The 12,581-nt window shown below is 46.4% G+C and overlaps 1 protein-coding gene across 3 annotated transcripts in view; it reads right to left on the bottom strand.

The window, feature by feature from the left end:
• Positions 1 to 12,581, bottom strand: part of GALNT16 (polypeptide N-acetylgalactosaminyltransferase 16) — a 132,311-nt gene that overhangs the window by 59,632 nt on the left and 60,098 nt on the right. The window contains exon 1 of one of the 3 annotated variants that reach the window (XM_034769333.1): positions 8,643 to 8,706. The exons of the other annotated variants lie outside the window; for them this stretch is intronic. The gene's annotated coding sequence lies outside the window, so the exon portion shown is untranslated. Of the gene's footprint in view, positions 1 to 8,642; positions 8,707 to 12,581 lie in introns of those variants that run through there. 3 annotated transcript variants of the gene reach the window in all.

Genomic DNA, 12,581 nt, shown 5'->3' on the forward strand with positions numbered 1-12,581 from the left:
ACAGTAGATTTGCCCACTCCAAATTGATTCCCGACTGACCGGTAGCTGTCTGGCGTTGCAAGCTTCCACAGGGCTATCGCCACGCGCTTCTCAACTGTGAGGGCTGCTCTCATCTTGGTATTCTGGCGTTTCAGGGCAGGGGACAGCAAGTCACAAAGTTCCATGAAAGTGCCCTTACGCATGCGAAAGTTCCGCAGCCACTGGAATCGTCCCAGACCTGCAACACTATGCGGTCCCACCAGTCTGTGCTTGTTTCCCGGGCCCAGAATCGGCGTTCCATGGATAGAATCTGCCCCATTAACAACATGATCTCCAAAGCACCGGGGCCTGTGGTTTCACTGAATTCTGTATCCGTGTCTGTGTCCATGTCCTCATCATGCTGCCGCCGCCGCTGCCTCCTCTCCTCGTTTTTCTGGTCCTGGCTGAGCATAAACTCCACGAGAACGCGCGAGGTGTTTGCAATATTCATGAATGCTGTCTTGACCTCAGCGGGCTCCATGCTTGCCGTGGTATGGAGTCTGCAGTGTTCACCCACCCAAGAAAAAAGGCGCGAAAATGGTTGTCTGCCGTCCGTTGCTTTCATGCAGGGAGGAAGGGAGGGAGGGAGGGAGGAAGTGAGACTGTACCCAGAACCACCTGCGACGATGTTTTTTGTCCCATCAGGCACTGGGATCTTAACCCACAATCCCAATGGGCGCGGGAGACTGCGGGAACTATGGGATAGCTATGGATTTGCTACCCACAGTGCAACGGTGCAGAAATCGACGCTAGCCCCGGTACTTGGACGCACACCACCGAATTACTGTGCTAGTGTGGCCGCACTCATTTCGACTTTATACAACCTGTATCTCAAATCCGAATTATCTAAATTCGGATTAATCCCGTAGTGTAGACATACCCTTAGGGTGCCAAATTTCCTGCCATTTCCAAAAGGAAGCAACCCCAAGACTTCAGAGAGAACTGAAAGAGCTAGATAACTGGGCAACATGAAGGCAAATGAAATTCAGTGTGGACAAGTACACGGTAATAAACCCTGGAAGGAACTGAATTACTCATGCACACTGATGGATTCTAAATTGACTATAACCACTCAGAGTAAGTACCTGAACATCCCTGTGGACAGATCAAGGAAATCCTGCACTTAATGTGCAGAGGTGGGAAAACAGCAAGCGACATATTGGAATACATGAAGAAAGAGACAGAGAATACTGAAACTACTGCAATGCCATTATATAAGTAATTTTTTCATGGTGAGAGTGTAAGTTTTGTCAAACCAATCTCCAAAATGATATAGCAGCAATAGAAAACTTTCAGCGGTGGATGACAAAAATTATTACAGGGTTGAGGAGAAGTTAAAAAGATTAAGATTGCTTAGTTTGGAAAGGAGATGAATAGAAGAGGGGACATAATAAAGGTCCAGAAGACAACGAATGCTACAGTGAACGTCAGTCAGGTGCTCAGATTACTTTCTCTCATACTACAAGAGCAAGGGGATGTTCAATAAAATTGAAAGGCAACAAACTTATCAATAAAAGGAAATAACTATGCATTATATTGAAAAAGTAACTGGTGGAACTCATTGCCAAAAGATATAATTGATTCCAAGGGCGTAGTGTGATTAAAAAAAATATTAGAGATGTATACAGTCAGTTTCACATCCTGGTTTTCAAACAACCTCATGCTCTTGAATTTCAAACACTGGAGGGGAAATTTTCACTAGTCATAACAAACTTTGAAACTTCTTTTTTCTTTTTAAATTTCTATTCCTTTTAGGTTTGGTAAAACTGACATACTCCCCAAAAACACAGCTTAAATTCCAGGCACAAGCCATTTGAGCATGTCTCTTTAAATGTTCCGCAATCACTCAATGTCCCTCCAATAGTTAGTTTTGCACTTCCACACCCTGGGAAAGTAACAGCTGCTTTCATTCTCTAGCATTATAGATGCATGAACATTGCACATGGTTCAGGCAGTGGTAACAACCCCTTAAGAGCCATTTAATTTAAGGATAAATGGCTACAAGTCATCTAGAGATTATGAGTCTCACATTATTACTTTTTAAATCTGTTGTATAAATAAAAACATTTGGAATGTTTTTTAGCCAAAATTGTTTCTAGTTTTTCATCCTCAGTCAGTATCCTTTTAACCCCGTTTATAACATTAAGAGCCTGATTATGTATTCTTTGTACAACTAAAACGTCTAGGAAAATAAATAGGCGTTCTCATCTCCCACTAACTTCAGTAGGAGCAGAAGCAGATCCTAAATTAGTAAGGGCAGGAAAACCTATTGAAATATAATGAAATCTGACTTCGTCCTTCACCCAGAACTTCAACTGAACACTGAACCAAAACCCTGAAGTTCCAATATTGTTTGCATAATATTTTACATTGTTTCAGATGCCCTTCACATCATACCTATTGAGGTTCACCCACTCATTATCACATAGAGAGGGTGTGCAAAGTAGAAGGTTCAGGTGTCCCCTTCCCAGATCTTATCTTGGCTTTGAAACAGACATGCTCTCTGCCTACTCTGTTTTTATTATAAACATTTTTAAGTCAATTTAGTGCTGATAATTGTCAGCTCTGGAGACTGAGAGTATGTCTGTACTGCACACACAGTCCGAGTCTGTGGGGCCCGGATTTGTGAACTTGTGTTTTCAAGCCTGCGCTAGAACATCCGCACTGCAGTGGAAACTCAGGCCTCACAACCATGCTGGTGTGTCCATACTGCACTCCGCAGACCTGAATCAGAACTCCAGCTTCTGTGGGCATTTTCTATCTTATCCCAAGGTTCCTAAGGCCCTCTGCTGCAAACCCTCCCCAGTGAGTCATCAGAGAACTTGCCCGTGGGAGCTGGTTGGAAGAGTTTTGGGTGGTGTTTGACCACAATCACATCCAGCTGACCCATTTTGTGTCACACACTCCCTGCAGCCAGAGCCAACATGGATCCTGCCCTGCTGGAAGAACAGCTCCACCTCATGCTCTCAGTCCTACTTCAGGACAAAGGCGGAGCATATGCAACATGCTGGTGAGCATTTTGGCAGCAGTTTTTGAACTGCCAGAGACTCCTCTGGACGGGAATGCCAGCTGTGAACCAGGTGGTGCTACTGCTCATGCCTGTTGTAGCCTTAGCTGCAGATTCCCCCTCTGTCAACCAGCACTTCTAGAGGCTAGAGCAGGGCCACCAGCACAGACTGGGGGGATCACATCGTTATGCAGCCCTGGGATGCCCAATAGCATGGTCAGAATTTTCGCATGAAGAAGTGGATATTCCTGGAGGTTTCTGATCAGCTTGTCACTACCCTCCTGTGTCAGGACATCCACATGAGGCAGCTATGCCCATCCAGAAGCGGGTCGCTGAGAGCCACCTGGAAGCTGGTTGCCCCAGACAGCTACAGATATGTGGCTAACAAGTTTGGAGCTGGCAAATCAGCTGTGGGTTTGTTGTTGGCAGAAGTCTGAGGTGATCGGGACTGAGATTTACCAAAAGGGAGCAGACATTACAAACATTCCTGAAATAATTGCTGGCTTTTTGAGACTGGGGCCACTGATGGGACTCATGTGCCCATAGTCTGCCCACTACAAGGAGCACATAAACCACAAAGGGTGCTACTCCATCATTATGCAGGCCCTGGTTGACCACAGGGGCAGATTCATGGACCCTCACGTTGGATGCACTGGTAGGGTGTATGATGCCAGGGTGTTCCAGAAATGGGCACTTTACCTTCATGGAGAAGCTGGGACATTATTCCCACCAAATGACATGGTTATAAATGGAGTCACTATCCCCACCATTATGAAACCATATCCTGAGTTCAGAAGACCTGGCAAAAGAAGGTTCAGCTACACACTCAGTAGCTGTAGGACAATGATGCATTTGGCAGATTAAATCCTGTTGGCACTGCCTTCCAAACTGTTTGGATGCCAGTGTCACACAGTCTGCATTATTGTGGCTTGCTGCACCCTACACACTGCTTGTGAGCAGAAGGGGGACTCTTTTCGCCAGGAGTGGATTCAGGACACTGCTAGATTCCTGAACTGGTACACACACCCAGACAGTGTGCCTGTCAAGGCTGGTGCCAGTCCTGAATTCCTGGCAAGCAATGGAAATCAGGGATGTTTTGTGTGCCTACATAATGGGTATACACGGTCCCATCCATGAGGGGGAATGAAGTGGTATCTGAGGTGGTTGTGTGTGTGGTATTTCTTACACATATGTAGGTATTGTGTGTCATGATGAATTCCATAAACACTTCCATGTTATGCATTCTGTCCATACTGGTAATGTACTGCCATTCACAGTTTGTGGGTAACTGTGACCCAGATAGTAAATTTTTATTATGAAACTTGACATTGGGTATCCGATGACCTTCATTAACATTTGTGCCACTTTTACCATTACACACAATAAGTTTTTTTAAGGTTGCCTTCTGTGCAAATCCAAGATTTTCTTTCTCATAGGTACTGACAGGCTGCAACAATCAAACCAGCTGCCATGATGACCTGCAGTGCAATAGTGTAACAACATTTGTTTAAAAACAGTCAAAGGATTTCTTTGCCCTTTTTGGCACATTTTGTGCATGTGGGCACACTTGGATGGGAATTGATGAGTGTACAGGGTGCACTTGTCTGTTCCATGGCCCACTGTTTGCCTGTGCCATGGCCCACCCACCCCCTACATTGTCCAAAAGATGGATGCTCTGCAGGGTGCAATAGTGCTGAGGGGACTTGGGCCGTGGATCTGGAAAAGGAGATACTGGCTGCACTGGAGCCTGCAGTCTGGTAGCCATCACCCACAGTAAGTGCTTGAACAGCTCCTGCTGCTGAGCTCTGTCTTTCTCCCTCAACTGGCAGTCATGCTCCGTGAATCTGTCTGCCAATCTCCCCTCACGCTGTGCAGCCTCTGTCTCTGCCCGTCTCAACAGGCAGTTGGGAATAGTGAGTGTGTGGCAGATTGGTAAGGTGCGCTGTATTACAGGGGAGAGGTACTCAGGCAATGAGTTGTGGCACACCAACCCATACATAAACCAATCTGCAAGTAACTAGTAAAAATGTCATGATAACTGCCTGTATAATTATTTCATCTTTCTGTGGTGTTCGTTTTGAATCCCATGTGGGAGTGGGCGTGTGGAGGGAAATAGGAGAATGACATGGATCAGCCCTGAACAGTTGAGAACAAAATCCCAGTTTGTATTAAAAATTAAATAGGCCCATAAGCTGTGAATCTCTCTCATCCATCCATTAATAAAAACAAACATCGTGGTTGAAACTTACCAGCCTTCGACTCCAGCTCCAGAACGGATTCTGATGCCAGTTTTGCAGCGGGCTGCTCCCCAGGGCCGTGCCCAAAAAGGTCCTCCAAATACGTGCCCAGGCTGTGCAGTAGCTATTTCAGCAACACAGCCTCGTCGGTTACTGGCCTCATCCAGGGCCTAGCTCTCCTCTGGTGGCGCCAGTGATAGGAGGGATATAAGGTCACCATCGTCGCTCATCAGAGGGTCATGCATCGTGTAGGGCACAGTGCTTGGTGCCATTCCCATTGCCCAGTCAAATTCCTCAGAAGAGGCTGGAAGATAGGAAGTTCCCAGAGATGCCATTAGCATCCTTGATTTTCCAGTCGTTTGTCTTCTACTGCGTGATCTGCTGTTGGCATTGTTCGTCTGTCTGGTCGATCCTCAGTGCTGCCAGCCCCTTGGATATCGTTTTTATACGCATGCTCATTTCTCACGCTCTTGCTGCAGTCCAATGCCTTGCTTGCCTCCTGCCAGAGGTTAACCAGAATCCAGCTGGGTTGCCTGGTCATCTAGCAGTGCACCTGAGGCAGGACTTTGCCTTGTTGCTGGCCATAGATAATAAACACTAGCGTTGACTGTGTTTGTTGTTTCTATTGAGCAGCCTGTGTGGCAATAAAGGGTTAATCGCGGAGCAGCTGTTTTTAACCAGCAGATTGCTTCCGGTTCCTGGGAAGCAAGTGACAAGCTTTGGAATTGAATGGGTATCCCAGTCCAGGGGATTGTGGGATAGTGTTGGTGGACTCTCCAGGCCCAAGTCTGACAACCCAGACTTGAGCTGCTTTCACACTGCAGTGGGCCTGGACTCTGACCCATGTCACAGACAAAAGATCTGACTCAGCCCCCTACCAGGGTCCACGGGCCTGAGTCAGACTAATTTCTGGGTGGTTGGAAAGGAGGCTTGGGTTCGAGCCTGAGTCTGAGCCCAGGCTTAGTGTGCAGTGTAGACATACCCAAAAAGGCCTGAGCCTCCAGCTGCTGAAGTCAATGGCAAAGCTTCCATTGGAAGCAGGATTGGACCTTGAAATCTCATTTATTACAATTACAACATGAGCAACAGCATTGCAAGACTCCCCATTCCATCCCACTTCCTACACCAACACCCTCTCCTAAGAGAGTCACTTCCAGAGCAGGGAGGGAAACTCAGTACCCATTGCTTACGCAGTTCTTGGCATTTGATAAGACTGAAAAAAGTGTACTCCTTCCTGACACCTTGTTTGTTTACTATTGTCCCTGTTACAGTGCTGGAGACAGGAATAATCAGGCATGTGCTCTACATACTTACCACAACCTCTTTACCAATAGTTCTGCTATCAGCACCTACTGTTATTCCAATCCCGAACCATCCATTACAGCTTTGCCAACATACCTGAATCCTGACCAGTCACCCCTTGCAGTGGATCACCACTTCTGATCCTGTCCATGAAGTGTAGAGGCAGGTGAAACTATAACATTTCATTTTTGTCAAAAAAGGTTCTCTGATCTTTTCAGACCCTCATTAAGGGTTTGGGTTGGATTTCAGCACTGGGTAAAGGTTCCGGTTGGTTCTTATTTTACCCAGTTCTCCTGATCTCTGAAAACTGAAACTTCCTCAGAACTGAGGCTGTGTTAATCCTGAAACGTTCCTCTTGGAAAACCCTACCAAAACACACCCAGAGCACTGGCTTACTCAATGACGGATGAGACTCTCCAAAACAGCAGGATCTTCATAAACCTGAATACCCTGTGACCAAAGTGCAGTAGACACGGACAGCAAAGGGAATAAAGCATGATCCAAAATGCAGCTATAACAAAGAGAAATTGATTTATCGAACAGCATCCCTGGAATGCAGATGTTTTACTACAGCACACATCACCACAGGTATCGTTGTGAATTCAAAAGACACATAAGCTCGGAGGCAGTACCTGCATGGATTCATGTGACAAGGCTTCCTAGGTATGCCAGAAAGACACTAGAGCTGGAAGATGTAATTCCAGCTTGAGGAGACATATGAGTTAGCGTGCTAAAAACAGGATTGTTGCTGTGGTGGTGCAAGCGATGGGAGGAGCTAACCATGCTGAGTACGTACCTATGGTCTCCGAGGGGACTGTACTCATGGCAGCTAGTCCCTCCCACTTCTATTTGTAGCATGTTCATTCAATAAGAGCTAGCACGGGTATGTCACCTCAAGCTAGAATTTACACCCCCAGCTCCAGTGTAGACATACCCAGTTAGGGATGGTTTAGGGATAACCCAATGCAGCATGCCACAATGTGAGTATTAATTAGATAGTTCGCTAGTGCTCACTGAGGCCCAAAAATGTGGCCTGCAACTGCCCTCAAATTTTGTTCTGTTTTAGTCATGGATCCACAAAGATTTAGGACAACGGGCCAGACCCTGCTATTTTGTTGTTCCTGTGAGGCTGTGTGCATGCCTTGGGGACTTTCTGTTTATAATTTTTTGAGGCCCCGTTCTTCTCTACATGACAGTCTAACTACTTCCTGTAAAGCTGGTTGATGAGACCTGTGAATTCAAACAATCAGAAATTTCTATTTGTTGATCAAGGAAGAAGTCAGTACAAGCACATATTGGCATTGAGTGCATTTATATTGATGTTTAAAGGGCACAATATGTGCACTTGTGTACAAATAAGTTTGTTAGCAAACTGACAGTGTAACCAACACTTGTGAAATACCCTAAAGGTCTGTCTCCATCCAAAAGACCTGTATCCATGGCCACAAGTCTGGAACTATTAATGGGATACATGGCAATAGAAGGGGAGCAGCTCCTTCTGACTGATGGGTAGAACATTCTCTGTGACAAACGAAATGTACTAGAGAATAGCAGTACAGATCACCAGGTGCTTGAAATCTGAACGAGGGATTAGCAAAGTAATTTGGATAAAGTCAGATCTGACCCAAACCTCCAAATGAATTCAAATACTGAACTTTGAGATTAGAAAAATGTGCATAATATTCCCTTCCCCCTTCATCATTTCTCATTTTTACATGGACTTTCCCCTTCCTGGGTCCAGCCAGTACTGGAAGAGCAGTGGGTGAATGGTGCAGGTTGTTAAGGTTGCTAAAAGCATCCTATCTTCTATGGAAAACAGACCGTATTTTTTGCTTGGTCCAAGAGACCATTGGCCATTTTAAGGTACAATTATCTCATGAACCATCGCAGATAGAGAGTTAGAAATGAATAGTGCCAAGCACAACCCCAGTTTTTTAACAGTGTATAGATATTCTAGTCCTGGTAGTTGGTAAGATTTCAGACTTTAAGTGTACAACATTCTAATTACCACCTTGCTGCTTTGTCTCCCCACCACCAACACCCTGCTCCCCCCATGCCCCGAACACTTCAGTTCCAACCTGATTCTAGTCGACACTTCTGACAGGATACATCCTTTGGAATTCTTAGCCATCCTCCTGGTAGGCATTTGTCTAGGGTTGCCAGGTGTCCAGTTTTCAACCGTAAGCCTGGTAGAAAAGGGACCCTGGCGGCTCCAGTCAGCACTGCTGACCGGGCCATAAAAAGTCCGGTTGGCCGCCTGCAGCAGGACACACAGGGTGCCTGCCTGGTTTCGCGCAGCTCCCAGAAAGCTGCCAGCATCTTGCTCTGGCTCCTAGGCTTAGGGATGGCAATGGGGGCTCTAAGCGTTGCTCCCCACCCCAGCACCGGCTCCGCAGCTCCCATTGGCCGCGGTTCCCGCACCCCCTCCCGTACCGCAACCCCCTGCCCCAGCCCTGAGCCCCCTCCTGCACTCTGAACCCCTCAGCCCCAGCCCGGAGCCTCCTCCTGCACCCCAAACTCCTCATCCCTGGCCCCACCCCAGAGCTTGCACCCCCAGCCCATAGACCATACTCCCTCCCACACACTCATCCCTTGCCCCAGCTCAGAGCCCCCTCCTGCACTCTGAACCCCTCATTTCTGGCCCCAATCCGGAGCTCACACCCCCAGTCCAGAGCCCGTACCCCCTCCCACACAGTCCCAGCCCAGAGCCCCCTCCCACACCCCCAACCCCTCATAGACTCATAGACTCATAGACTCATAGACATTAAGGTCAGAAGGGACCATTATGATCATCTGGTCTGACCCCCTGCATGCCGCAGGCCGCAAGACCCTTCCCTGTACTCTACCGTTGAAGTCCCCAGTCCTGTGTTTTAGTGACTTCAATCAGCTGAGACCCTCCTGCTAGTGATCCCTGCCCCATGCTGCGGAGGAAGGCGAAAAACCTCCAGAGGCTCGGCCAATCTACCCTGGAGGAAAATTCCTTCCCGACCCCAAATATGGCGATCAGTAATACCCCGAGCATATAGGCAAGAGTCTCTAGCCTGACCCTTGTTGGCCATTATGTTGTTCATGTACCATTGCTTGGTTTTCCTTGACTACTATGTTTTATCATTAAACCATTCCCTCCATAAACTTATCCAACTTAATCTTAAAACCAGACAGGTCCGTCGCCCCCACCGTTTCCCTCGGAAGGCCGTTCCAATATTTCACCCCTCTGATGGTCAGAAACCTTCGTCTAATTTCTAGCCTAAACTTCCCCCCGGCCAGTTTGTATCCATTCGTTCTCGTGTCCACATTAGTACTAAACTGGAATAATTCCTCTCCCTCCCTTGTATTAACCCCTCTGATATATTTAAAGATAGCAATCATATCCCCCCTCAGCCTTCGCTTTGTCAGACTAAACAACCCAAGCTCCTCTAATCTCTTTTCATACGACAGGTTTTCCATTCCTCTGATCATCTTAGTCGCCCTTCTCTGCACCCGTTCCAGTTTGAGTTCATCTTTTTTAAACATTGGAGACCAGAACTGCACACAGTACTCCAAATGAGGTCTCACCAGTGCCTTATACAACGGAAGCAGGACCTCCCTATCTCTACTAGATATACCTCGCCTAATACATCCCAAGACCGCATTGGCTTTTTTCACCGCCACGTCACATTGCCGACTCATAGTCATCCTGCGGTCCACAAGGACCCCTAGGTCCTTCTCCTCTTCCGTTACTTCTAACCAATGCGTCCCCATCTTGTAACTAAAATTGTTATTATTCGTCCCCAAGTGCATAACCTTACACTTTTTACTATTAAATTTCATCCTATTTCTAATACTCCAATTCACAAGCTCATTCAAGTCTCCCTGCAGAGTATCCCTATCCTCCTCCGAGTTTGCAACTCCTCCCACCTTCGTATCATCCGCAAACTTTATCAGCCCACTCTTGCAATCTGTCCCGAGGTCAGTTATAAATAGATTAAATAAGATGGGTCCCAAAACCGAACCTTGAGGCACTCCACTAGTAACCTCCCTCCAACCCGACAATTCACCCTTTAATACGACCCGCTGCATTCTCCCCATTAACCAATTCCCTATCCACCTCTGGATTTTCATATCGATCCCCATGTTTTTCATTTTAACCAATAGTTCCTCATGGGGTACTGTATCAAACGCTTTACTGAAATCCAGGTAAATTAGGTCCACCGCATTTCCCTTATCTAATAAGTCCGTTACTTTCTCAAAGAAGGAGATCAGATTCGTTTGGCACGATCTGCCCTTCGTAAAACCATGCTGTAATTTATCGCATTTGCCATTAACCTCAAGGTCCTCAACTAGTTTCTCTTTCAGAATCTTCTCCAGCACCTTGCACACTACTGATGTTAAACTAACAGGCCTATAGTTACCCGGGTCACTTTTTTTCCCTTTCTTGAAAATAGGAACCACATAGTCTAACGGGACTACCCCCGAGTTTACAGATTCATTAAATATAGTCGCTAATGGGCCTGCTATTTCCCGCGCCAATTCCTTCAATATTCTCGGATGAAGATCGTCTGGTCCACCCGACTTAGTCCCATTAAGGCGTTCTAGTTTTGTTTCTACCTCGGATGCGGTAATCCCCCATCCCGTATGCCCCTCTGTAACGGTGCTAGTATCCCTAATACCTTCATTGGCCTCATTAAACACCGATGCAAAATATTCATTGAGATATTGCGCCATGCCTAGATTATCTTTAATCTCCTCTCCGGCTATAGTCTTCAGCGGTCCCACTTCTTCTTTCTTTGCTTTCTTCCTATTTATATGGCTGTAAAACCTCTTACTATTACTTTTAATTCCCCTCGCTAAGTCCAACTCTTCCCGGCCTTTGGCCTTTCTCACTCTATCTCTACATTCTCTGACTTCGCTAAGGTAAGTTTCCTTACTGATCCCTCCCCTCTTCCACTCTTTGTACGCTTTCTGTTTTTTCCTAATCGCCCCTTTCAGCCGGTCGCTCATCCAGCTCGGTCTAAGTCTCTTGCTTAGTAATCTTTTTCCCTTTTTGGGGATACAGGCCTCTGACAGCTCTTGCATCTTTAACTTAAAGTAATCCCAGGCTTCTTCTGCCTTTAGGTCCCTTAATACGTTTGCCCAATCCACTTCCCTTACCAGTCCCCTTAATTTGTTAAAATTGGCCTTTTTAAAATTATAAACCCTAGTCTTTGACTTAATTCTGGTACTCTTTCCATTTAGTTTAAAGCGAATTAGCTCATGATCACTGGAGCCCAAGTTGTCCCCCACTACCACTTCCTCAACAAGGTCCTCACTACTTACCAGAATCAAATCTAAAATGGCCTCCCCCCTCGTCGGCTCAGCTACCACTTGATAAAGGAATTGATCCGCAAGCACATCTAGGAACATCTGAGCCCTATTATTGCTACTAGCGTTTGTTCCCCAATCTATATCCGGGAAGTTAAAGTCCCCCATAATTACACAGTTTCTATTAGTATTTACCTCCCTTAATACATTAAACAATTCCTTATCCATATCCTGGGTCGATCCCGGCGGTCTATAGCACACCCCAAGCACTATCCCCGGAGAGGCTCTAGTAGTACTTTTACCCAGCTTGAGTATTGCCCAGACGGACTCTGTATTATCTATTCCATCCACTATTATTTCTTTACAGCTTATTTCACTATTGACATACAATGCCACCCCCCCCCCTTTACCTTTATCCCGGTCTTTCCTAAACAGCGCATACCCCTCCATACCTGTGTTCCAGTCGTGACTGCCATTCCACCATGTTTCAGTTATTCCTACGATATCCGGTTTCAATTCTCGGACCAAGAGCTCCAATTCCTCCATTTTATTACCTAGGCTTCTCGCATTGGTGTACAAACAGCCTAATATATGTCGTTTAGCCTGTCTCCCATTACTAGCACTGTATGTTGCGCTCCTCTTTGTGTTCGTCCCCCCTGTCCCTCCTATGTCCAATCTCATTTCCCCGGCTATGTCTCCTCTTATTACACTCAGCTTTTCAATACCGGAAACTGGCG

Source organism: Trachemys scripta, chromosome 4, assembly GCF_013100865.1.
Source record: "Trachemys scripta elegans isolate TJP31775 chromosome 4, CAS_Tse_1.0, whole genome shotgun sequence".
Lineage (NCBI taxonomy): Eukaryota > Metazoa > Chordata > Testudines > Emydidae > Trachemys > Trachemys scripta.